General features: G+C 39.3%; 1 protein-coding gene across 1 annotated transcript in view; it reads left to right on the top strand.

The window, feature by feature from the left end:
• APBB2 (amyloid beta precursor protein binding family B member 2) overlaps positions 1-27,731 on the top strand; it is a 382,196-nt gene that overhangs the window by 106,259 nt on the left and 248,206 nt on the right. Inside the window, exon 3 of the mRNA XM_047091376.1 lies at positions 7,015-7,120. The gene's annotated coding sequence lies outside the window, so the exon portion shown is untranslated. The remainder of the gene's footprint in view (positions 1-7,014; positions 7,121-27,731) is intronic.

The raw sequence follows: 27,731 nt of genomic DNA, 5'->3' as shown, positions 1-27,731 counted from the left end.
TGTGGCCAACGTGGCCTCGAGGGTGTGAATGAGGAAGAGTGGGTTTGAAGGATGGGCCATGGGAACCAAAGTGAAAGACGAAGCTGCAATTTGGAGACTGGCTCGACTGAGAAAAGGGGTCATAGAAACAAGGGATCAAGTTTGGTGCGGAGAATTCTGTTTCAAACCCATTAAACTTGAGGCAGCTGCTGAGAGCTATGGTTCTGGAATGCATGTTTGCTTCCCTGGACTGTTGCTCAGACACACTGTGTTCTGGGCTTGACCAGGGCTGGGATGACATCAGGTGCTCAGCCTTCCCTGCTTAGGGTGTTTGGTCAGTAAGCTTGTAGAAGGACTCTTTCTGGCTCAGTGGAAATGGCCACGCCCACAGAGGTTTCTCACCAGGATAGGAAACAAGGCACAATTTTTAAACCTTGAGACTTTCGTCTTCTTCAAAATGAGTGGAGGAGAACTGAACTTCTCTGTGGCTAATTGTTACCCTTTGTCATCCTCTTCCTTGAGTTTCTTTTTTCTTTTTCAATCTTCTTGCTCCCAACTAATGACCATTAGTTAATTGCTACAGAAGAGAAATGAATTGGAAAAAGTTTTTTTGAAAGACTAAATGCTGTAACACCAGTGGACTGTATTCCTGTCTGTGTCATTTTCCTTTCAGCCATGAACTCCTTTATGATCTCTCGTTGTACAGAATACAGATAGCCTATAAGTGATCATGGTTAGTGGTTTTTATGCCTGCCATATAAAATGCTAACGTTTTGCCAAATTTGCTTTATCTCTGTCTTTGTGTCTGTCTGTCTATACGTACACGCACACACACACTTTAAGTAATTTTTGCTGAGCAGTAAATAAATAAATTTTGCTGAACCATTTGAGTTAGTTGTAGAGATCATGATCTTTTAGTTCTAAATACTTTAATAGGTACCTACCAAGCATAAGAATAGTCTTCCACATAACCCATTATACCATTATCACCAAGAAATATTATCTGATACATAGATAATATGAGTACTTATTATTTAACTTTCCCCAGTTATTTCAATAAATAATGTCATTTATAACTATTCCTTTCCTCATCCAAGATTCATCAACAATCATTCATTGAATTTTATATCTTTAGTTTCCTTTCATCTAGAGCAGTCACCCTGTTTTTGTTTGTTTCTATCATTCATGGCACTGGTATCTTGGAAGATTTCAAGACAGTTGTCTTTTGGAACGTACCACAATCTGGATTTGATTGTTACTGTGTGACTAGATACAGATTAAGCATTTTGACAGAAATATGACGTAGTGATTATCATTTGACAAACAATGACATTCAGTTGTCCTATAATTGATTATGCCAGCCATCACTTGGGTAAAGTGGTCTGCCAGAATTCTCTATTATAAAGACACCTTTTCCCATACTTAAATGATAAGTAATCTGTGGGTTGATACTCAGAGGCTGTGAGTATCCTGACCCACAAAACCCTTGCCCTAATGGTTTTAGCATCCATTAATGATCCTTGACTGAATCAATTACTGCCTGGGTAGTTGCAAAGTGGGATTTTCTGTTTCTGCTGTTTCTTTGGTGTTTTATTAGCTGGCATTCTTTGTAAAGAAGAGCTTCCTGCTATCCCCTATTTCATGAATTTCTATGAATTTATGGTTCCTTTTTTTTATTCAGTGTGTTCTAACTCATCCATATCATTCTTTTTTGTTGTCGTTGTTGTTCAAACTGTGCCACATTTGGCCCTTTGAGACAGCTCCTGTGTCTTTTTGTCAGGCCTGTGTTAATATTTGAGCATCTCCTTGGTTTCTTGCATAGTAAGATGTTTTAGGCAATTTTGTACTTTCCTTGCCCCAGGGCTGGTCCCAGCTATTTCTGGAATGAACTAAGGTATTTAGAAGTGAAGATTTGGGTGCTCACGCTTTCTTTAAAAATGGATATTTTCTAGACAGAGTTAAACGTCAACAATCATTTGTTTAAGCTCTCCCATCCTCCAGCTTCTGCTAAAATATTCCCATGGAGCCACGGGTTGTTAACAAGTTGGAAGGAAAGAACCAGTTGAGAAGAGGAGGCCATCGAAAGTGAAGGTCTTTGGGCTTTGGACCAGAGGTGACACAGTGAGGCAAACAAGGAAGTGAGAATGTGCCAAAGACCAATTTAAATTACATTGGAATTCTGCCCAGGGAGTGACTAGAGAGCCCCAGGATATAATCCCTGCTTGTTTTCCAGGTAGACTCTGAAAATTGGTTGCCCTTTTTTAATATCCGATAATGCCAAGGGAGTGTGTTCCCCTGAGCTATACATGTGCTCATTCTTAGAGCAATTTAACAAATAGAGTTTCCATCCTGAGAGTTCCTAAGTGCTCCATATTTTCAGGGTCAGTGTGTGGTATGTGTGGATGGATGTATTTCAGCACGTCCTTTAAAAATGAAAATTTATCCTTTTCATTTTGAATCCTCACAACTGAATATAATATCTGACCTGCTGATTATAATATTCAGCTGCAAAAAATAATACCTGGTTGCAAATTGTTGAAGGTGCATATGTGCAGCATTTTAGGCGGCAACTTGTGAGAACTCAGAAGCCAAGAATTTCTGGTACTTTTCAAAGTAATCAGCATGCATTTAATAAAGTGATAGAGCCTCTGAGGGGTATCTTGAATTGACTGATTTTTTGGAACTCATAGTCCTCTGTGATCTCTTTTTATACATAATAGCAAAATGAAAATGTTCTTTTGCCTTTTCTATTCTTAAAAACAAAACATGAAGCCAGTAGCATTTGTTTCCGTTTGATAGGGAACCTATGAAAATGCTTAAAAATACAAAAGCAAATTTGAAACATAAGGGTTTTGTTTTTGTTTGGTTTTCATCAAAGTCTGCGTGTTTGGAAGTGAAAAAACAAAACAAAAATACAAAGACTACTACATGTATACTTTGTCCAGCAGGAATATGGTTATTATTCAAATGGGTACACTGAATACGACGGGTGCTTTGTTATTTTATGAAACAGAACCACACCCACACATCCACAACCACTGACTTTTCATTCTCCGTACGTTCTTGACAATGGAGCATCCTATTACAGCAATTGCTCTACATAGTGACTGGGTGGACAGTATACCAGGAAGGTTAAACTGAAAATGGAAAGGAACACATTATTTAAATGTGCTGCTAGCCAGGCATAGGTGAGTAAACTCAGGTGTGTTGTGGCCAGATTGTACCAAATTGTCCTCTGACCCCTGAGTACCCTCACCAGTGTATGAGATCAAATTCAGTGCACTCAGGACTAAGGAGTCACCATTTTTTTTTTTTTAATGTTTATTCATTTTTTGGTAGAGACAGAGTGTGAGCAGGGGAGGGGCAGAGAGTGAGGGAGACACAGAATCTGAAGCAGGCTCCAGGCTCTGAGCTGTCAGCACAGAGCCCGACGCAGGGCTCGAACTCACAGACTGTGAGATCACAACCTGAGCTGAAGTCGGACGCTTAACCGACTGAGCCACCCAGGCGCCCCACCATTTTTGGCAAATGGACAGTTTTCAAAGTCAAGTTTCATTGTTATTGGGAAGATTTTAATATAGCTGAGTCCTTTTGGAAGTCATGAAGATTAATCTCTGTCTCTTCTTACTTTCTATTTAAAACTCCCCCAAGTGGAGCATTTATTCCTACGCCCAAATCCATTGCCCCTTGTATTTCTTTAATCTTGATCTTGTTTGAAAGGAGCTTTATCCAGAACACAATTTCTTCATTCAGAATGAAATTTCTTTCAGACATTAAGATAGCTTGTATACAATTACATAATTAAAAATCTCCTTTCATCTGGATTTTACTAATCCATAACAGTTTTAGCCAGTAAAAGCAAATTATATTTTGGCCTCTGTAATAGATTTATATACTTTGAACGTCCCTGTTGGGACTGTGTGTGCCTTGAATTGTGAGATAGAAAATACTTTCAAGGGTACAGTCATGAGACTGGATCTGTTAATGCTTGTGACGGAAGCTTCTGGTGTCTGTGTTCTTGGGCTGGCCTTATTGGCTAGATTCACATGTGAACTTACAGTGGTAATAAAAAGAGGTTTTTCCCATCAAATGCCTTAGTTCTATTTTTTTTTAACTTTTTTTTTTAAGAAAAAATTTTTAAGTTTATTTAGGAAGAGAGAGTATGCACATGTACGGAGGGTGGGTTGCGGGGGGGAGGGCAGAGAGAGAGAATCCTAAGCAGGCTCTGCACTGTCCGAGCAAAGCCCAATGCAGGGATGGAACTGAGGAATCGTAAGACCATGACCTCAAGAGTCGGATACTTAACCAGTTGAGCCACCCAGGTGCCCCCTTCGTTCTGTTTTTATATAGTATCTTGTTATTTGTAACTGTAAAAGTAGATGTGGTTATTGTGAAAAATTTGAGTACCACAAGAAAATGCAAAGAAACTAAAAAGTATTCTGTCCTAATATTATTATCTTTAATTAGCAGCTATACAGATGTTGACTTTTTTCCCTTCTTTTTTTCTAGCTTATAGATACTTTTAGACAAAATTGGGGCTGTATTGAACATATTGTTTTATAGTCTGCATTTCCAATGAACACTGCTTAAAAACATTTTCCCATTTTATTAAATGTTTTACAGATTTAGAAAAAAACTATTTACCCTTTGTTGGGTATTTATATTTTTACAGTTCCTTAAAATAATATTACTTGTCATAGAAAAACTTACTTGTACATACACATACATTTTTTGTATATCTTGGACTTTTTTAAGGATAAATTCAGAGTCTTTTTTCAATTTATTGGTTTCAAGGAATGAAAACTAATTCAGTTCAGTTTGTCATTTCCAGTAATTACAGGTAAGCCCTCTTGCCTGCAAGGATCTATCTTTATAACTCTATCATCTTGATCTGTCCTAAATGGTGTGGTAGCACCTTATTTATCTAACACCATTAGGGAACTTCTCATAAAGTTTTCATTTACCTTAAACTAAGTGTCTACACTTGAAAATTATAAACATTATAAATGAGAATCTTTCTAAAATTGTATTACATATATTGCTGTCCTCTTTAACATAATGAAAAAAATATGAAAATCACCATTTACCTCCTCTGGTTCAAATCACAAGCATCTTTATAAACATCAGTTATGGTATCCTGAGTTCTGCTACAACAAGATACAGGTGTTTCTTTTTTTTTTTTTAATTTTTTTTCAACGTTTATTTATTTTTGGGACAGAGAGAGACAGAGCATGAACGGGGGAGGGGCAGAGAGAGAGGGAGACACAGAATCGGAAACAGGCTCCAGGCTCCGAGCCATCAGCCCAGAGCCCGACACGGGGCTCGAACTCACGGACCGCGAGATCGTGACCTGGCTGAAGTCGGACGCTTAACCGACTGCGCCACCCAGGCGCCCCAAGATACAGGTGTTTCTTAAAACCACCATGTTATGCAAAAGCCTACAGTAAAACACACTGCACTTCTGGGAAAAATCGGGTCAGGGACACAACACTCAAAAACCTTTATCAGTGACACATTAAAAAAATAAGATAGGAACTGAATAAGAATTATAGCACAACTTTACACATGTTAGGTGGCTAAGAAATAAATAGTATAGTCAATTATGACACTTTACCTTGACAAAATCCTGATGTTTTCTTGCAGACTGAGGCCTTGGCACGGTTGCAGGTTGTGAGTTACTTGAAATGGTGGAAGGAGGGTTACCTCAAATTGGAAGGGAAGTTGGGGCAACATGTGTGGATGGCTGTGGCTCGTAACACACGGGTGGAAACTGGGATCGCTCGTTGATGTTAGAGGCATGGGCTTTGTGCATTCTGTGTATCTTTTTGCAAGTGTGTTCTGCATGGATGCAATCTTACGCTATTACCTAGGGTTTCTTGCAATGAAATCATGCATAAACAAATGTGACATTCGAGTTATGCTCAAATTGTTCCCTAACATAGCCATCTTGGAATAAACACAAATGTTATAGCAGAACTGAGTGTACTGAGTAGTGACACAGTGATGTCTAGGGGATATTCCTCTCGTCTCTATCACTAATAGAGTTAATACACGTAAAACGCTTACGAGAAGAATCTGGCATATGAATGAACACTGTATAAGTGTTGGCAGTAACAATGGTAGTAATAATAATAATAAAAGATGCCTATTGATGTTTGTGGGATTCTGTCTGCTTTTCAGTTATGACTGCCTACTGTAGCAGTGCTTCCTTGCTCCTTCTAATTGACCTATTTCTCAATCTCTCGTGGCTTTTAAATGAGTTTCTCGTGCTTAGAATTACATCTAGCATAAGGCCTAGAATGGGAGAACCTGGAGAGAGGGGTGCTGACTTTCAGTTATGGTTTCCCCGCGGCATCTGTTTTACCTACCCAGACGTTTGAATCTTATGAGTTATTACCAATGTATTCATTTGTGAGATTGTTGGGAAGTAACTTATCTTTCAAATGAGGATATGACCGTACAGAATTTTTGGATTTTCTGTTTGATGAGAAAAAAGTTCACACAGCTCACTTTCTCATTCCCACCTGCAAAAACGAAGTGTGCTTAAATGATTCCATGAGAAGGATGTTTACAAGTTGTTGACGATTTTCTTTAGGTTGTTGCTGTTCTTTTCTATTCACAGCCACTTCTGTGCTTGTGAGATGAGCTCATCTTTGGAAGGTGGAGCAGGGCAAGTGTGATTTCGGAAGACCTTCCCTCCCAAGTCACAGTATAATTAGAAGCCCAGAGCCTCCCTCAGTTATTTTTTTATGACTCCCCGAGAAGGACATTTTTTACCATGAATGATTGCCAAGAATACTTGCTGGATCCTCCTTTAGTGTCCTTAATAGGATGACAGATCAAAATACCATCTTGATTTAGGCCTTGTTAGTATTGTTCTGAAAGAAAAGTAGCTAACACAGCTTATCATTTAGATATTCCAGTGAAATCTGTATTGTAATTGTGCAGAGAGACTCTGCATAGCAATACGTATCTTGATTCTTAATTTCTAATCTGACTTTGAATTTTAACGTTTTGTCTCTGCGCAATTTTTAGATATTTGGGCTGCTTGACCTCATTGCGTGATTGCTATGAATTAACAAGACTTTGTGGGAAAAGGGAACTTGCCTTTTGAGCTTTGTACCAAAGACCTGGGAAAAAAGTAAGTAATTTTCTAACTTGCTGTCTTAAAAAAATTCTTGTTACATGCCTCTCAGGAAGTTAACTGTGGGTCTGTGGCTTTTCAACTTTCTTTCTTGGCTTTGTAAGTTTTATATGCTTTTGCAGATTTGAAACATGGAAAGGGACTCAAGAGACCTTTGAAAAAAAAAAAAAACAACTTCCAAGAGATTAGGATGACTTTCTGCATTTTGCCAAATCTTTTGGGGTTCATAAACTGAGTCCTCAAGGTTGCAATAAACCTTTTATCAGATGTGCAGTAGACAAATTAAACTTTAAAGGTAAAGCATTAGAATACTGTGTGCCAGAAAAGTGAGTCCTGTTTTCTGAGCTTCAAGTGTTTTAGACTTGTAGATAGGCTCTTTGGTTCTGAATTTTTAGAATAAGAATGAAATCCATTTGGTTCTTTTCTTGTCTAGAAAGGAAAACAAAATGCATAATCACTTGTTCAAGACTTGGTCTCGGTAGAATTGACGTGCCTATCAGTTTTATTGTTTTCTAGCTTTCTGGAGGTATTCTAAGATATTCTAATTGAGACACTGTGTGAATGGTTTTGCTCTCTTTTAGACAAAATTGCTTGGGGCTCTAAAGTTCTGTTTTATTCCCTGATCTTTTTGAACAAGTAAAATGGGCCTTGAAGATAATAAAGTCAATCTGCTTTATTGTAGAATTTGTGTGGAAGTATGAATGGCCCATAAAATTGTAAACAAAACAAAGCACATGCATGTACACACACACACATACATCCTTTTTCCGGCATGTTCCAGAAACCATATCAACAATAGGAACCATTTGTCCATTTAAGTACTAGGTAGTGTCCTAAACTTTGTACGCCTTGTGTCTTATGGCTTCTCTGCATTTCTGACAGTACACATGAGCTAGTTAAAATGTGTCTAAAAAAAAGGCAGAAACTCTCCTTTAGAAGTTCCATAGAAGTATTAATTATTGTTATATTGTATGCATTATAAATTTACTTATAATTAAACTGTGTATTATTATATAATAATTATAAGGTAAGGGTAATTAATTATGAAGCCTTTTTGGGGTTAAATAAGGTATTTGTACTGAAAAACTATTACGCACATGCACAGCACACACGCACCATGCATGTAACTTGCAAGAGCTGTCAGTATAAATTCACTGAAAGGAAGGACTTTGAGAATTTTCTCCAAAAACATTTTTTAATGTTACAGTGAAATATTGGCTGTAGTGAAATACTATTGTCCGTGGCTCTTAAAAAAATGATAGCACTTTATTTATTTGAAAAAAAAATTTTAAGTATTCATTTTATTAATTAAAAGGGGAGCCAGTGAAATGATAAAGCCAATTTAAGGAGCGTTTGAGCAACAGAGGCTTATATGGCCCATTGTGAAGGCTTTTAAAAAGAATCTTAGAATAAGATGACTGGGTTAGATGCACAATTGGCTAATGTTTTACAGGGATATTAACTAACCTTTGGGGTTTTCTTTTCTATGGAACAGAGATCATTTGTATTGTATTGGTAATAGACAAGAATCATCTGTGTTGTTATCAGCTTTCAGTAAATTAACATCTGCCTTTCCAAAATTGTAAAATATCTGAACCAATAGTAAATAGGAAGTCCAACAAAGGTACAGAGTCCTAGTGAATGAGTTAATCCTTGAACACACCTGCTGCTATACTGCACTAGCCCTGAAAACACATCCGATAATGCCTTTTGTCTATTTCTAAGTTTTTGGACAACGTGTGGGTAAATATTCACGTTTTGGGGGAATTATTCTTTAAAAAAAGTTTGTTTTATGTTTATTTTTCGAGAGAATGCGAACGAGGGAGGGGCAGAGAGAGAGGGAGACACAGAATTGGAAGTAGGCTCCGGGCTCTGAGCTGTCCGCACAGAGCCCAATGTGGGGCTCCAACTCACACGTTGCAAGACCATGACCTGAGCCAAAGTTGGACACTCCACCGACTGGGCCACCCAGGCTCCCCTTGGGGGGGTTTATTCTTCATAGAAGTGTATATTATTACTAGCTAATAATAATAATAGCAATTGCTAACCTTTACTGAGCACCAGCTGTGTCAGGCACATGCATTTTCTCATGGGCTTCATTTTGGTTGAATTTAATATTCACATATTAACCTTAACATAAAGGAAATCCTATGTGGTATACTTATTATTCCATCTTGGAAGGTATTTGAAAGAGGATTATGTTGGAAGTCACCAGCCTGTCCACAGAAGTGAAATGAAAAGGGCAAAAGATTAGTTCTCTGGGCTTCAGGATCCAGGTATTTGATGTTTAGATTGGAAATATAATTTACCCCCAGAAAGTAAGCTACTTAAACCACCTTTCAAATAATTTATCATCTCTTTAAAATTTAACATAGCCTCTGGTGAGGTATTTTCCTTCTATTATACCACAATATTCCCTTTGTGCCATTGCTGTAAAAGGTGTATTTCCATTTTGTAGAGGCAAGGCATCTGTAGGACTTCTGATTCACACCAATACGCTAAAGATAGCCCGTGTTACCAGAGGGACCATGGCAAAAAGATCCCTGCTTATTAAACTGATGTCATAGGTGAATATTTCGATGCACAGAAGGCCATTCATAATTGACCTTTAGGTTAAAAAAATAAAAGAAAAGAGAAAAGAAAAGAAGAAGGTTATAACACATAAGTATGCTGTATGTAAATCCAGGCCTGAAGAACTACTCACGTGGAGGTCAAGGTTAAGGGAGAGGCAGAGCAAGGGAGAAGGAAGGCAGTCTTTTCTGACAGTGACAAAAGTCATAGGAGAATGTTTCTGACGGTACTTTGAAGACTGTAAGGTGTACTTAAATGTATCAGTGGGGGGAGGCAAGCACAGTTTTGGGGCAAAATCTAGAACCTGGATTAACCTCCACACTTCTTTTCAGCATCTCTGTGGCCTCTACTTTTATTTTTTCTTTCTTGCATTTGTGATTAGAAAAGCATTTTATTTAGTTATTTCAGGTAGATTTCTGTTAACTTGAGTCTATCATGTTTATAAAGTATGGATGCACTTTTGAAAAGTTAGCCATGGGTTATTTTAAAAGAAGTAAAAAAAAACCTTCTAGTTTACTGTTCTATTTGATGCACATTATGTTTATTTTTATGCCAGTACTGAAAGAGGATTCTGTTCTTCAAATTGTTTGGTATCCTGTCTTTTCCACCTACCAATAAGTAATGAATTCCCATGCTAATAAATATTTATCTACAATGTCCTTTTTAGTGAAAGTACAACAATGGGATCTTAGCTTTTTGTTTAATTGGAGGCTATCCTGGCTTTCAGTTACAAAGGAGTATAAATATGTGAAATATAATAGTGTAGGTTTTTCATCTGCAAACAGAAAGACTAGGATTCACCTTCTGTAATCTCTGCAGCGTTTACTGTAACCAGACACATTCTGGATAGGAGGCTCATGGGAGTAAATACGTGCTCAAAACTGGAAGTGTCACTGTCTGACAGGTACTGTGTATAACGTGTTGTGTCTTTGGTTCCTTTGTTATATGACAAGAGTGCAGGTGACATATTCCTCCCACTCTGCTGTCTTCATCAATATTTCTGTGCCTAAGGAAGGTTTCTACCTACATATTTCTCCCTCCCAAGAAACTCTAAATATCTCAGATGAGGTGGCGATGGGTACAAAAGGAGCATTTCATAGACTGTAGACTAGGATTTATTGGGGTAAATTGCAATCCAAAATAATTGGAGACACAATGTTTTATAGACCTTTGCATGCTTTCTCAGTTGTAAGTTCATATATTAAATCAACATTTCTTGAGCAACTACTATGTGCCAGCCACTGTACTAGGAGCTCATTATTCAGAGATGAATGAGTTATACCCTTGCTTTCAAGGAATGTAATCTGCATTTCAAATTCAGATTCAAATAAACATTTATTCAGCCTGTACCATGTGACAAGCAGTGGGGTGGAACTTAGATGAGGTGTTTGATTACTAAAATTCAGTAATGATATTTATTGATCCATTCCCTCCAAAATAAGTCTGTAAATAGAAACTTCTCATCTTTAAGTTTTTTTCTCCTATTATATTTTCTTGAACTTTTGGTATCTGCTACTACTTATTAGGTTAAATAAACAAATTGGAAAAAAAAGGGTAAACAAATAAGAAGCATTTAGTTGATAAACTTTGAGCAATGATTTTAAAAACATATACTTTTTTTATATTTGAAATCCTGTAGACATATAATGTGGTCTTAATTTTTCCTACTAGAGAAGATCTTAGCTCACATGATACAATTAAGTGTATTGAGATTTTATGCATTCTGCCCTTAGAGTGGCTCTACTGTCTGAACCAGTGTGGAAGACATAACATTAAGGCATTTGATTTTCACAGTAATTCTTGGGGTAGGAATTATTGAAATTTAGGTGGGCAGGGCAGGGCGGGGTGGGGGAAGTAACTTGTCCACATTTCACTCAGCTAGAAAATGTTTGAGGTAGGATTCTAACTCTGGCCCATCCAATTCAAAGCCCGTGTAGTATCCTCCTGACTCCCACGAACTGGTGGAGAATGTACACTCACAAATGCCTTGGGTGCACTGAGAAAGGAACAGTCGGGAAATGTCTTTATTGCATGCAAGAGCTGGCAGTGGAATAAGTCTTGCCGGCTGAGTTAGAAGATAGGAAGGGGAGGAGTCGTTGGAGCTAGTTGTAGGAAAAGTACGTGCCAAAGTGCAGACGAATGGAAGCTCATGGCGTGTTCAGAGAGCAGCAAGAACGCCACCGCGGCTGGGGTATGGGACGTGGTGGAGAGCACAGTTGGCTCTGAAATTGAAGAGACTTGGTACCAGAGGAGGGCCACATGGGTACCACGCTGGAGACTTGGGGTTTCTAAGCAATATATAGCCATAAAAATTTTATTTATTTATTTTTAAAATATAATTTATTGTCAAATGGGCTAACATACAGTGTGTAATATGTGCTCTTGTTCTCTGTATTTAAGAGTCTCTTATGGTTTGCCTCCCTCCCTCTCTGCTTGTAACTATTTTTTCCCCTTCCCTTCCCCCAGGGTCTTCTCATAAACATTTTAAAGTAGAAGAAATTTCATAATTAGATGGGACTTTTACAAAAGATCACTTGGGTGGCAGCGAGGCATATACACCGAAAAAGAGAAGACTGGAGACCCAGGGTTGCCATGTGAGGTCGTGCAGATTGTTTACTGCATAAGGGCAACGTGTGTGCGGTGGGTGGTGGGGACTGATAATCATCCGCCACGTTACTTACTCAACTGTGTGCTCTTGGGTCTGGGACTGCTTAGAGAAGGCACCTTTTAAAATTTGCATAATAAAGTGCTCTACTTGCTTTTTAATTGCTTATCAAATAATAGGAGAGATTAGGCAAAGAAATAACCATGTACCCTAAAGCCTAGGAGTCTGGAGGTAGACATGGTGGTCTTTTTACTAACTGTATGACATTGGGCACATTCCCCATTCTCAAGGTCTATCCCCTCATCTTTATTTATTTATTAAAATTTTTTTTAATGTTTATTTATTTTTGAAAGAGACAGAGACAGAGACAGAATGTGAGTGGGTTAGGGGCAGAGAGAGAGAAGCACAGAATCTGAAGCAGGCTCCAGGCTCCAAGCTGTCAGCACAGAGCCCAATGTGGGGCTTGAACCCATGAGCTGTGAGATCATGACCTGAGCTGAAGTCAGATGCTCAACCGACTGAGCCACCCAGGCGCCCCTATCCCCTCATCTTTTTTTTAAAAAAAATTTTTTTTTTCAACGTTTATTTATTTTTTTGGGGGACAGAGAGAGACAGAGCATGAACGGGGGAGGGGCAGAGAGAGAGGGAGACACAGAATCGGAAACAGGCTCCAGGCTCTGAGCCATCAGCCCAGAGCCTGATGCGGGGCTCGAACTCACGGACTGCGAGATCGTGACCTGGCTGAAGTCGGACGCTTAACCGACTGCGCCACCCAGGCGCCCCTATCCCCTCATCTTTAAAGGAGAGTTGATAATAGGATGTGGCAGGGCTTTGGACAGACCAGGTAAGGGACATTGGTAAGAGAAAGAACCAGACACAGAAGATGGAGAAATAGTGGGTCAGAGACTGGAACCCATTGCTAGCAGTTAACCCCAAGGGTGTGGTGGGACATGTAGTAAGGGTTTCTTAGGTTTTATTTTCCTTAATCCTTTAACAATTCTTTTTTTTTTTTTTTTTTAAGATTTCTTAAAAGATTTATTTATTTATTTAGAGAGCAAGCAGGGGAGGGGCAGAGAGAGGGAGAGAGAGAGAATCCCAAGCAGGCTCCACACTATAAGCCCAGAGCCAGATGTGGAGCTCGAACCCACAAATGGTGAGCTCATGACCTGAGCTGAAATCAAGAGTTGGACACTTAACCAACTGAGCTACCCAAGCGCCCCCCCCCCCGCCCCCGCCATATCACTTCAAAGAGGGAGATGCTATTATCCTATTATTTAAAGATTTTGAAACTGAGGCTCAGGGAGGTTAAATAACTTGTCTAATTCCACACAGCTAGAGAGTGGTATAGATAAGACTCAAACCCGGGTCTCTGTGAGTCTCATGTTTATGCTCTTAATGACTGTGCTGTGCTTAGAAGTGATCTTTTCTGTATGTTGAACTCCCTTAATACCCTGCCTGAGTCCCTCTGATAACATATTCTGATTTTATCCTTTTGAATTGGGTCATAGTTATTTACATACTATTGTGTTTAATTTACTAGATGGGAAGATTCTGAGGACTGGGATCCAGTCTCATTCACTTTTTGTCTTTGTCTTTCATAACTCTTTGCTTAATAAAATATATGTTGATAAGATGAATAGCCTCTTATGGTTTTTCCATCTCCTAAAATTCAATAATTTTTTTATTATATATGTAAAGCTTCAGTTGCAGTTCTGGTTAAGTAGAATGTACAAAGGAGTCATTGGATTTTAATTTGACGTCTAGATTGATTGCTAAAGTTTCAGGCAATTCCTAATTGCCATTTTTCTCTGAGAAATAATTTGTGACTTGCCATCAAACACTGAGGCCAAGACTAAAATGTACTTATGGCGAGTCCGTTTTGGAAGCTTAAATCTGTGCCTGCTGCTTCACTGCCGGGGCAGGTATAACCACTCAAATGTCTTAAATGATATTTATGAGTCCATAAAAAATGTTACACTGTCATTCATGCAGGTAGGGACCTCAGTTTGCAAAAACTCATGAAACCCTTGTGCTGATAGTCACTCTTGTTTGGTCCTGGACTGACTCAGATTTAGACAACAAATAGAAGTGTTTTCCTAGTTCAGAGCAGATGAGCAGAGGCCCCGGGGTCAGACTACCTATGTTCGCATCCTGTTTTCTTGGTTTCTGAACTCCATGGTTCTTGGCGAGCAAGTGTCTATAAATGAAGATGGCTAAGAAACAAAGCTGTGGTAATTGGTTCATGTGCCTGGTTCATTGGGAATTTAGTGGGGAAAAAAAATGTACATTTGGATGAGAGCCACTTTTGCTCAGATACTCTTTAAAGGCCAAAATTGTGAGCTTATGGGCTGGAATTTGACATTTCAGTGTTACAGCCCATGTGTAGCCCAGGATGACCCTTTGCTGTTTTTAAACCAGAGTTCACGTTCTTGTAACTACTACATTTGCTTTTGTGAACTCTAAGGAGGGATTTTAGGCTTTGCTTCATGCTCTGTATGCCCTAGGAGATTAGGAAATGATGGCTTGTTTAAAAAAAGAAAATGTTATTTGAGATCAGCATTGCCTCGGGACTTTGAAAAACTCTGGAGTTTCTTTCATCTTCCAGGAGAGTAGCATAAGTGAGCTGGGAAAAAGGAAACCAAACCCCAGGGAAGTTTCATAGCTTGCTTCCGCCACCGTTACTGGAAAAGAGGAAGGAAAGGTCTGTAAATAGCTCTCATGGCCTCAGTAGGCTAGAAGTTCAGGTGTGCTGGAAATAGAGCACAAGGGACCTTCTTCTTCCCAGCGGCCACTGTTGAGCCTGAGGGGAAGTGAAATAGCGGCAGAATGGGTCTCAAAACATTGCCGTGCAGCAAAAACAAGCGTGTGCCTGTCTGTCACAGAGTTGTTTTTCTTCCATAAATGCGAAGTTGCACAAAGACTCGTGATGTTATTCTCCTTTGAGGTTTTATATTTGAGATCGCTGGAAAAGCAAGCAAGTTGGATAAAAATACCCTTCAGATCCAATCTTGTTCTTGTGGTTTTTGACTGCTTTGTTTTGCACTTTAAAATAAGGGCGGGGCGCCTGGTGGCTCAGTTGGTTAAGCGTCCAACTTTGGCTCAGGTCATGATCTCACGGCTCGTGAGTTCGAGCCCCATGCCGGGCTGTGTTCTGACAGCTCAGCCTGGAGCCTGCTTCGGATTCTGTGTCTCACTTTCTCTCTGTCCCTCCCCTGCTCGTTCTCCCCCCCCCCCCCCCCAAATAAATAAACATTTAAAAAAAAAAAAAAAGAGTAGGGGCGCCCGGATGGCTCAGGTCATGATTTCAGCTCAGGTCATGATCTCACGGTTCGTGAGTTCAAGCCCCACATCGGGCTCTGTGCTGATGGTATGGAGCCTGCTGGGGAATCTCTCTCTCTTTCCCTTTCTCTCTGCCCCTTCAGAGCTCTCTCTCTCACACTCAAAATAAATAAGTAAACTTTAAAAAAAAAAAAAAAAAGAGTAAGGGCACACTTCGCCTGGACATTCTTGACGAGGAGAAGCGTGAGTTATCAATAAATGCTGAATTTAAAAACCATTTCCTGGGTTACCTTCCCCCAGTGTATGACTCCTGCAATAGAGCTTCAGCCTGCCATAAGCTGGTAAGCCCTTAATACTTGGATACTTTGGTAGGGAAAATAAAGTTGGATCATATACCTTTCCCTTTTACTTGTGAACTAATTGTTGTTTTCCTGCATTTAAAAGCAGATGTTAAACTCCTCCTTTGATGTTCAACAGCAGACAGACTTCAGTTGTGTGTTATAGCTCTTGATGCGTATCTGTTGTTTGAATGAAGCTCAGCTTCAGCAAATTAGATTTTGATGGTTACATTTTGATCTGGAGCCACAGAATGGAATGGCAATGCATGCTTTCATTCAATACGCGTTTCTTGGGTTCTGGCTGGACCCTTTGTCTAACTCATTTTTCAAGTCTCACAGATTCCACAAAGAACTTGCAAACTGGATGGTGCTATCTCTATTTAATAGATAAGAAAAATAAGGTATCTAGAATGATTAGTATTATTTTAGACATAAGAAAAATAAAGCATAGAGAATGATTAGAAACCTTGCTCAGGGTTACATTGCTATTCAGTGGCTGGGAATCTGATCTTGGGATTTGGGTTGATCTCAAAGCTGTTACTCTAATGGGGCTGCCATTTAAGAGGAGATAATCAATGGAGCAAAAATGGTAAGGAGTTGGAATCAGGAAAAAAGTAGTTAACCACGAGCCCCGCATTCCTTCATTTACTCCATAGATATTTATCGAGTGCCTGTTTTGTGCCGGAAACTCTACAAGTTGCTGGAAAGTCACTGGCAGGCAAGACATCATGAGTCCATCACCAGTTTTATGGCGGAAATAGGGATGCAAGTGTGTCTTGGGTGAGGGAGCTTTTGTAAATTTTTTTAAGATGTAGACATTTTTCACATAACGAAAATAGTTTATTATTCTTTTACATCAGTGCATATACTAAATCATCTACAAATGAACAGGGAGGTGGCTTTGGTAGACTACTTTGGAATTCTCCTCCCCGCTTGAGCTGCTTAGGATATGCAGAAACAGAGGTTGGGGTGAAACTGTATTGAGTTTTAAACAAAGTGTTGCAAACAAAAATTTGGACAGTTACCTGGCAAGGACTGTATCTAATTCAGCTTTGAATTCATTTCATGTAGGAGGTCCTTAGCACAATACCTCATATGTAGCAAATACCCAGTAACTCTGGTTGATTGGCTCAGGGATGGAAAATAAAATAGGGAGAAGAGGGGACAGGAGTCTCCGAGGAAGGGGCATAAGTTAAGGTAATATCAAGGAGGAGTGTGATGGCACTAAAATAAACCAAGAAATAAGCAAGGAGAGCACATGGCATGTGACGGACTTAAGCCACATATACAAACTGTTTTAATCAAGGTGGGAGGAACTATGCTTAGGGAATCTGGAAATGCCATTGGGTTTGGGTGCTTGAGAAAGACTTCTCTTGATCTGACTTGGTGCTCTGACCTTCTTTTCACATAAGCCCTCTATGCCCCTTTCCTGCCATGGTCTTGATTTCAGTTTTTAAGACTTTAGGTTTTTAAGTATGGTGTTTGGTTCTTTAGCAAGTTGGGTGGCCATATGTGTCCGTTTGCTGGGACTGTCGTGAATCTGCCTGTTTCCTGTTGTTGTTTCGATAATGCCCCCTTCACTGTCATGTGTCCTGGTTTGGATGGGAAATTAAACGGCCACCCAGCTGAGGGACTTTGGTGACATTCTGTGTCTTTAAACAGAAATCTTACAGCCTTGGGGTGCCTGGGTGGCTCACTCACTTGAGTGTCTGACTCTTGATCTCGGTCATGATCTTATGGTTAATGAGTTCAAGTCCCACCTTAGGCTCTGTGCTGACAGTGCAGAGCCTGCTGGGGATTCATTCTCTCCCTCCCTCTCTCTGCCTCTCCTCTGCTTACATGCACTCTCACTCCCAAAATAAATAAATAAACTTTAAAAAAAAATTCTCTCTTAAAAAAGGAAATATTGGGGCGCCTGGGTGGCTTGGTCGGTTAAGCGAGCCCCGCGTCGGGCTCTGTGCTGACCTCTCAGAGCCTGGAGCCTGTTTCGGATTCTGTGTCTCCCTCTCACTCTGCCCCTCCCTGTTCATGCTCTGTCTCTCTCTGTCTCAAAAATAAATAAACATGAAAAAAAAAATTAAAAAAGGGAATCTTACAGCCTTCAGACTACTTTGATGAATTCAACTAATGTAGATGTAGTACCAGTAAAATTACATGTTAGATTAGTGTCTGATCTCTTATAATAAGTAGAAAGACTGATGAGTGGTAACTGAAGAGAATCAGATGTTGAGCAAAATAACCTGATTTTGACAAAATGAACTTTCATTCCAACTAATGGCTGGTGTAGCCATATGAGAAAGGGCATTTAAAGGTTATTACGATGATGGGTTGTGTTTAGGGAATCTGGCCTCATTCGAGAAAATCTTGTCATCATCGCTAGTTTTGATTTAGCATCTCACTGTTTCCACAGCAGTGGTAATTTCATTCAGATGCATTTTCATTTGTTCTCTAAGTAGAAAGTAAAAGAAATCATTTCTTAGAACAGAGGATTTGTCAGATGTTTAAAGAAATGGCTGGAGGGAAAATAGTAAAATTCATATTTTTCCCCTTAAATTTACTGTTAAATTGTGTCTTTTTTTGAAAATGGTGGTAATATTTTAATCAAATGAGACATTTACGTAGGGACTCCCAAGGCTTTAATAGAATGTATTTTGAGGTTTTTCTCTTGATAAATAGGATTAAATTGGTTTTATAGTTCATATACTTGGCTCTGAAGAAACAGACTAACATATTGCCATACAGATACATGTAAAAGCTTGAGGTACTCAGGTAATTCTTGACGATGATTGTGGTATGAGAGTTTGGTGGAGGATTAAAATCATGTTATGGCCAGCCTCTTTTCCCTATTAGTATTTTATGAGACGGTGGTACATTTGCCTTCAAGTCCCATAGTTTCTTGTTCCCTGCAATGTTATCTTTTGTAGGAGGGTAACTTTCCAGAGTAGAGGGATTGTATCTCTAGAATTCTAAAACTCAGTTGTTTTAGAATTAAATTCTGACTCTGCCACTGGCTATCTGGTGGTGAACTCTTTCTCTGAGCCTCAATTTTCTAGCCTATAAAATGGGACTAATGATTATTGCTTAGGGTTTATTAATAGGATGTTTATTCATTCCTGCATCTGGGGCAAACTGTAAGCATCTAACACAAAAATAGTTTTCTTCCAGGCTGAGGAATCAATAGCAGATACTGAGGTTGGAGACACAGGTGTTATTGTTGGAAGGGTGAGACTCAAACTAGTTAACACCCAGTGTCTGGCCAGTCAGAATGGATGCTGACCGTAAACATTCTGGATGGTCATTAGAGTGCTCAGCCATTGAATTATTAGTATGTGTGGTTGTTACTGAGAAACCCGTGTTTAATCTGTGATGATTTGCAAGGAAACACATTGTGTCTCCTAGTTACAAATTAATGCCCCCTCTTCTGAGCTCCCCTGATCAAGAAAGGACACCATCTTCATTTGACTGGTGAGCCTAGCGTTCATGCCTCGGATTCCTGTCTTAAAGCTTCCTGTGTTCTTTGAGGGCCTTGCTGATCATTGCTGCCAGCACTGTGCTAGCTCTGCCTTCCTGTTTTCCGCTCCACCCCTAGTCTGGAAACGTGCCTTTAATTACCTACCTACAGCAGACAAAAGTTGAATTTATGACTTTTTTTAAATGTCTATTTTTGAGAGAGACACACACACGCGCGCACACACACACAGAGTGCGAGTAGGGGAGGGTCAGAGAGAGAGGGAGACGCAGAATCCGAAGCAGGCTCCAGGCTCTGAGCTGTCAGCACAGTGCCTGACATGGGGCTCCAACTCACGAACCGTGAGATCGTGACCTGAGCCAAAGTCAGATGCATAACCGACTGAGCCACCCAGGCGCCCCTGAATTTACGACTTTTAACAAAACCCAGAGAGTCCCATGAAATTGGCTACCAGATATGGCAGCTAAATACAGCCTTACCAGGCCTTCTACAAGGCTATCTGTCTGTAGAGACCACCACTTCTCATTCCCAGAAATGACTGTCAGCACATCTGAATGTAGCGTCTGGGCATCAAAGAGATTGAGGCCTTAGAAGAGGGAGGGTTTCCGTTTTCCTTCTGTCAAGTCTCTCCGTGCTCATTCCCATTTCTTATCTCAGGCTCTGCCTTTTCCCAGGATAATTGATGTTGGGAAGTCTCCCTTGCATAAGGCAGACCTAACCCCTTTCCCTAGGGATGGGCTGGTGACATCCAGCTATCAAAAAGTCCAGTATCATTTGTAAGCTTCCATATAATCCTAGGAGGTTCCTTTCCTGGAGTTGGGGTGAGGTGGTTTACGTATACTGATGCAGTTAAGAGTCATCAAGAAATTGTTTTGTGATTACCTCACATGTTTTAGAATGTGAGACATTGACATTGTTAACAAGACCAGAGATAACGAGTGTTGGTAGGGATGTGTGGAGAAAAGGGGTCCTTGTGCACTGTTGGTGGGAATGTAAATTAATGTACATTAATTTACAATGTAATTAATAGTGGTGTAGCCACTATGGAAAACAGTATGGAGGTTCCTTTAAAAATTAAAAATAGAACTACCATATGATTAAGCAGCTCCATTTGTGGGTATGTATTTGAAGGAAATGAAATCACTATCTAGAAGAGATACCTGCACCCCCACGTTCATTGATTGTATTATTTACAATAGTCAAGACATAGAAGCAGCCTAAGTGTCCATTAGTGACTGAATGGATAAAGAAACCATGGTGTGTATACGATGGAATATTACCCAGCCATAAAAAAGAAGGAAATTCTGCCATTTACAACAGTGGACCTTGATGGCCAAGTAAGTCAGGGAGAGAAAGACAAATACCATATGATATTACTTATATATGGAATGCAGAAAAACACCTCCAAACTTATAGAAACAGAGATACAGTGCCTGTGCCGTCGGTTAGGGAAGTGGGGGAAATGGGTGAAGGTAATCAAAAGGTACCAACTTTCAATTACAAAATAAGTAAGTTCTAGGGGTGTAATGTACAGTTTGGTGACTATACTTAACAATACTTGTTGTCTGTTTGAAAGTTGGTAAGAGAATAGATCTTAAAAGTTCTCACCAAGGAAAAAATTTGTGACTGTGTGGTGGCTGGATTTGTAACTTACTGTGGTGACCATTTTTTGATACATACATATATCAAACCATTATGTTGTATACCTTGGACTAGGACAATGTCATATGTCAATACTGTCTCAATAAAACTGGGAAACAATTGTTTTGCATAGAAACCTTTTCTGCCAACAGGCTAAGGTGGTTCTTCAGGAATTTCATTAGGGAAGATGGAGAAACCCTGGCAATCTGGGTTCTAGTCTTGGTTTTGCCACCTGCTAGTTATTATATGATTTTGAGGTACATATAGGGAGCTCTTCCTTGGGTACTCATTTTCTTATCCATAAAATGGTTTTCATATGTACTGTGATTTTTAACTGTCAACCTGAAATTCTGTTAATCTATAATAACTCCTAAAAGTACACAGTGCAAATATTTGAACGGATTCAGCCTGTCAGTATCTGATGATAGTGGTTACCATTCTTAACACCGCTCTGGTTTGTGACTGTGGCTGTTTTGTGGAGACCCAGGCATCTGTTGCTAGAGAAGGCTGTTCCTCCCATCACTTGAGATTATACTATCCTGTTGGTATGTTTTTCAAGTGCAATGACAGACTTCTTTTCTGATAGGACGACGTACCAAGTCTCCTCTGTGATCGCCTCATGTGAAAAGTCATGAATTTGGTCCATTGTCAGCCTGAATATTGGTGATGATGCCACTCTGTTTTGTTTTATTTTTTTTTTTTCATTTTAAAACAAGTACTTTATTGTTTTCAAAATTTTTATTTAAATTCCAGTTATTTAACATACAGTGTAATATTAGTTTCAAGTGTAGAATTTAGTGATTCATCACTTACATACAACACCCAGTGCTCATCACAAGAAGTGCCCTCCTTAATAGCCATCACCTATTTAACCCATTCCTCCCACCTTCCCTCTAGTAACCCGATGCCACTCTATTTTAATACAATTTTTTTTTAATGTTTCTTTAGTATTGAGAGACAGAGAGAGACAGAACGTGAGCAGGGGAGGAGCAGAGAGAGGCGGAGACACAGAATCTGAAGCAGGCTCCAGGCTCTGAGCTGTCAGCACAGAGCCCGATGCAGGGCTTGAACTCACAAACCACGAGATCATGACCTGAACCAAAGTCGGATGCTTAACTGACTGAGCCACCAGGTGCCCCGATGCCATTCTATTTTAAGTGTTGGATCCTCTCTGGATCTGAATAGTAGCTTCCAATGTGTGATGTTCAAAATATTACTTCATAGTTTAATTTTAAGTGTTTGTTGGTAACTTGTAGTGATTCACCCTTTAAGTTTATTACAAGAGACAATATGTACAGATTTTTCTATTTCTGCAAAAGTGTCATTGGAGTTTTGATAAGGATTGCATTGAATCTGTATTACTTTGGGTAGTAGTGATATCTTGACAGTTTTAAATCTTCTAATCTATGAACACAGGATGTCCTATTTATTTGACTCTAATTTCTTTCAGACTACATTTTGTAGTTCTCAGTGTTTACATCTTTTGTGTTGGTTAAGTTTATTTCTAAATACTTTATTCCTTTTGATGCTATTATAAATAGAATTGTCTTAATTTCCATTTTGGATTGCCCACTGTTAGTGTATAGAAACACAAATGATGTTTGTGTGTTGATTTTATACCTTGCGACTTTGCTGAATTCATTTATTCATTTGAACTGTTTTTTGTAGAATCTTTAGGCTATTCTGCGTCTGTGATGGGTTTTCATGTCATCTGCAAGTGGAGATATTTTTATTGATTTCTTTACAATGGATGCTTTTTATTTCTTTTTCTTGCCTAATTGCTCTGGTTAGGACTGAGAATACTATGTTGAACAGAAGTGGCAAAAGTGGGCATCCTTGTGATCCTAAAGGAAAATCTTTCAGCTTTCCACCATTAGAACGTTTTTTATTTGTGTTGGATTTTAATTTCCCTCTGTTGTAGGCCTTCATATTTGTCATTTTTAATAGCTCCATAATCTATTGAGTGGTTGACCATCATAGAACAGCACTTTACCTACTTACTGAAAATTCAGAATGTTATTTTTCCTATAATGAATAATGCTTCAATGAATACCTCTAACATACTTTTTGATTTTTAATTTTTCACAATTTTCTTAATGAAATGTAACTTTGTAGAAGCCTCCTGAACTATTTTGTGGTCAAGAATCAGTCTGACTTCAGCTCAGGTCATGATCTCACAGTTTGTGGGTTCGAGCCCTGCATCGGGCTCTGTGCTGACAGCTCAGAGCCTGGAGCTTGCTTCGGATTCTGTGTCTCACTCTTTCTCTCCCTCTCTCCTGCCCATGCTCTTTCTCTCAAAAATAAATAAACCTTTATAAAAATTTGTTAAAAAAAGAAGAACCAATCTTTGTATTCAGATAAATTACCAAATAAACAGCTACTCTTATAACACCATTCATTCATTCATTCATTCATTGATTCAGCATCAACAATGTAATGGATTATCATGTATTCAGTAGTTGCCAAGACTAAGCATTAAAAGTTCAGTAGGACACCTCTCTGACCTGTAATATCTCGTAGTCTAGTGAGAGACTCAGACTGGTCAAAAATAAATACTGCAATATGATGAGCGATGTTGGCAAGATGTGGTAAATTACCTTAGTTGCATGAAATTGGCTTTGACAGCATTGTTGATTGGTATTCTTTATGACATAAGAGGTGTGGACATATTCATGTCGCATAAAATTTTTAAAAATAAAATGTATAATAGACTTAATAATCTGACAGAATATGACCCCATCTGACTTATCCAACTTCTTTTCCTTAAAGTCTAAATCTTTCCAGGAGGTCTCTGATCCAGTGTTTGTTCATAGTTCCATGTGTCCTGTTGCATGAATATGCTAAGCTCCCGGTGGCCAGTGACTGTGTCACATGCCTCACTTCTGTTCCACACCTATTACAGACTGCTGTGTTTGTAGTAAGTGTTGAAGGATTGGTGGCTCATCTGACGTGCTTTCAGTTACTTTTTTCCACCATTTTATACTTTCCATAGAACTTCATTAGCTGTCAGTTTACATTCTGTGATATTGGTGAAGTCAGTGCTATTTTAATTACATCTTGCCATATTTGTTTAGTAAAAACAAATTCAGGTTAAGAAAATATTTGTGAGATTATATAATCCAATGGAGAATCTTAGAGTAAAAATATAAACATATAATGGATGGAACTAGAACCTACACAAAACAAAATAAAACCCCTCTTCGTAAATTTCTGGATGATCTCTGAAGTCATTGCAGAGGGGGGAAAAACAAAGAGATCCTTCTATATACCTAAATATTAAGTCAGGCTTTGGATACAATGACTCTGTTTTGCAAATAGCCGTTTGTGGCTCCACCATTTTGAGTTTCATTAGCTAGCTATGAATTTGCCTCCTTTGCACTTGTGCATAAAAAACTGGCCCTTACTTTTAAATTTCTCAAAAAGGTAGTCTTGGAAACAGCTTTTGAGACTGATTTATTGGGAAATCTTGGGACTCTCTTTTCATTTCTGAAACCTAAATAGCAGAACTATCCCTTGTTGTTTACAGCACTGTGCTAATTAGATTATGTATTTACTTTGCTAACACACACATATTGCTGTGTGGAGTCACTGTCCATTGCGGTCCCCAAATGAAACAAGGTGGGGGGACTGAATCCAGGATTAACTGAGATGAATTTATCTCAGCTTTTCAAAACACTGTGTGAGCACAGTATAATTCACTTGGACAACTGTGGAATGAAACTCTTGTTTTAGAGGCCATTAGATATTTCATGGGAACTGACTGCACAGACGAATATACGGTAAAGATGTTTCGGCAGGTGATAGAATTTGAGGTGGCATTCACATCACCAACTGAAATACAATTAATTTCTTCCAAGGTGATTTATAGCCTGACTTCTGTGACTGAGGAATTGATCCCTTGGCAGGTCTTTATGAAATAACACCACAGGCAGGGAAATTACATGCACACCTCGGGCTCTGCATTTATTTTATCAGCCTTCTTTACAGGGTGTGTATAATCTCGTTCTGCACAACTAACAAAAACCGTAGTTGTACTGTGTCATGACTTTAACTGTAGCTCTACTTTGTCATGAAAGACTTCCTCAGTTTCCAGACACAATGGCTACCACAGAGAGAAGCTTTCTTTCTTTGCACCCCCATTTCTAGTAACGTCATTACTGCATTGGACTCTTTGTATGAAGCCCTTTTGATCACATCAACAGTTAGTTCTAAGCTATCTATCTTAACTTCTAGCTTCGTCTGCAGAATTTGTGTGGTTAGCCTGAGACATATGCAGATAAATGGCCTCGGGTTCAGCTCTCTCCGACTTGGGACTAAACATGCTGCAGTACGCTGAACTGATGAATGTAGCTTCTTGGCAATATTGATGTTTCTGCAGTGGACTATAAACCTTTGGCTGGCTTGCTTTGCATTTCCATATTCACGTGCAGTGCTTGACCACTGCCTCTCAGACGACTTCATCTCTCAGAAAACTTTGTTTTAAGCAGAAAGACAAAATTGTTCTTCCTCACCCACTGCTCTTCTGCCCACTCACAATAAGAATTGTGAGTGTGAGTCTTTTGCCAGATGTAAATAGTGGCAACTCCCAATTCACAAACTGATTACAAAGTCAGTTAGTGGTTTTGAACTAGGAGTATGTTTTCTAATGAGAGAAAACAATTCAAAGAATTGATGAACCCATTGAAACTTCTTTAACCTGTAACATTCCAGCAGCTTAGTTGTATTTATACTTAAGATCTCACCCCCCCCCCCAACGTTTCCCTGTGGAAAAATACCCTTGGTTCTGCGTCAGTATCATATGCAGCATAAACATTTTATTCTTAACTTCAGTAGAAAGCTAGCTATGTCTTCCTATGTCTCCTGGGAAAGTATATCAGGCAGGGTTCTTAGAAGCAATGGAGACTGGGTGAATGATTTAAGCAGCGAAAGAATATTTTGAGAAGATATTGGGTAGTTTCTGGAACTGCTGGAAGTTGGTAAAAAGGCAGGAATGAATAGAGACTATACAGTCAGATTCATAGTCAAGGTCATATGATATGATCAGTTCTATGCAGGGTAAATGGACCCTGTTGCTGAACACAGGACAATGCTGGTTCACCCTGACCACCACAGTGGGACCAGACACTTGCTTCCAACGGTGTCACCTCGGCCTTTGCTGCCTCTGGCACTGGATATTGTTGCTGTTGCCCTTACCCATGGTAATTTCTCTCTGCTCCTGCCTTTGTGTCTCCACCTTTAGATCCAGGGTTGGCTAAAGCTAAGTCATGTGCTCATGCCTTAGCTGCAGGGGTGCTGGGAAGGCGAGTGTCACCCCCCTCCCCCCCACCATTTTTGCCTTTATGTTGAAAGGTGTGGCTCTCATCAATACTCACATGATGATGAATTCCACAAACAAAGGAAGGAGGTCCAGATACTGGATATTCTCTGTCCTTGACCCTTCAATAAGGACAAACCTTCACTGTAAGAAGCCACAGTAGGGACTCAGGTAGAAGGGGAATGGTGAACACAGATGTCCATTTGCAGCTGCAGTTAATGAACTTGATGAAAACAAAGATGGCTGTGCCCTGGTGTCCAGGGACCCTTTCATTATGTGCTAACCAAAGCTAGAGATGTGACTTAAGGATTTAGGCATGTTCGACCTCCCTGTGCATTTCTTGCTACTTGAAGATAAAATGCATTAAATTAAATTTTAACAGTTTGATTAACTAGGAGGAACAGATTAGATTTATCTGTTTCCTAATTTATATATAGAATGAAATCTCACATTATCAGTTTGTCTTATATGGTTGGCTGGTTTATATATTTATTGATCAATTTCTGCCATTTTTAAAATTTATTTTTTATTTACAATTTTATATATATATATATATATATATATATATATATATATATATATATATATATATATAATATATGGCTTATAAATTCCTGCCTGCTTATCTGCATTGTCATTTTCCACTTCTGAGAGGCAATTACTTTCCATTCAGTTAGCTCTTTTTCTTTTTAAAAAAAATTTTTTTGGGGGCGCCTGGGTGGCGCAGTCGGTTAAGCGTCCGACTTCAGCCAGGTCACGATCTCGCGGTCCGTGAGTTCGAGCCCCGCATCGGGCTCTGGGCTGATGGCTCAGAGCCTGGGGCCTGTTTCTGATTCTGTGTCTCCCTCTCTCTCTGCCCCTCCCCCATTCATGCTCTGTCTCTCTCTGTCCCAAAAATAAATAAAGGTTGAAAAAAAAAAAAAAGAAATCTCTCTTAAAAAAAATTTTTTTTAATAACGTTTATTTTTGAGAGAGAGAGAGACAGAGTGCGAGCAGGGGAGGGGCAGAGAGAGAGGGAGACACGGAATCTGAAGCAGGCTCCAGGCTCCGAGCTGTCGTACAGAGCCTGATGCTCGAACCCACAAACTGCGAGATCACGACCTGAGCCGAAGTCAGATGCTTAGCCGACTGAGCCACCCAGGGGCCCCCAGCTCTTTTTCTTATATTTACTTCCATATAGTTAATTAATACATTCATATTGATATTTCTTTTTTTTTTTCAATTTTGCACATTAAACATTGAATTCCTATGAAGGAAGTTAAGGAGTTAGCTTTGGGGTTTTCTGTTTTGTTTTGTTTTTAGGAGTTAGCTTTGTTTTATTCTCCTTCACTCTCTAAGATAGTTGTATCTCAGCTTACTTTCACGATAAATATTTTTCACAGCTAAGCTAT

This window comes from Lynx rufus, unplaced genomic scaffold (genome assembly GCF_022079265.1).
Source record: "Lynx rufus isolate CCGP_SWC_20201006 ecotype Redwood Valley unplaced genomic scaffold, mLynRuf1.p SCAF_3, whole genome shotgun sequence".
Lineage (NCBI taxonomy): Eukaryota > Metazoa > Chordata > Mammalia > Carnivora > Felidae > Lynx > Lynx rufus.
Note: the sequence above shows the minus strand (reverse complement) of the source record. Positions and strands in the feature narration are given on the sequence as shown.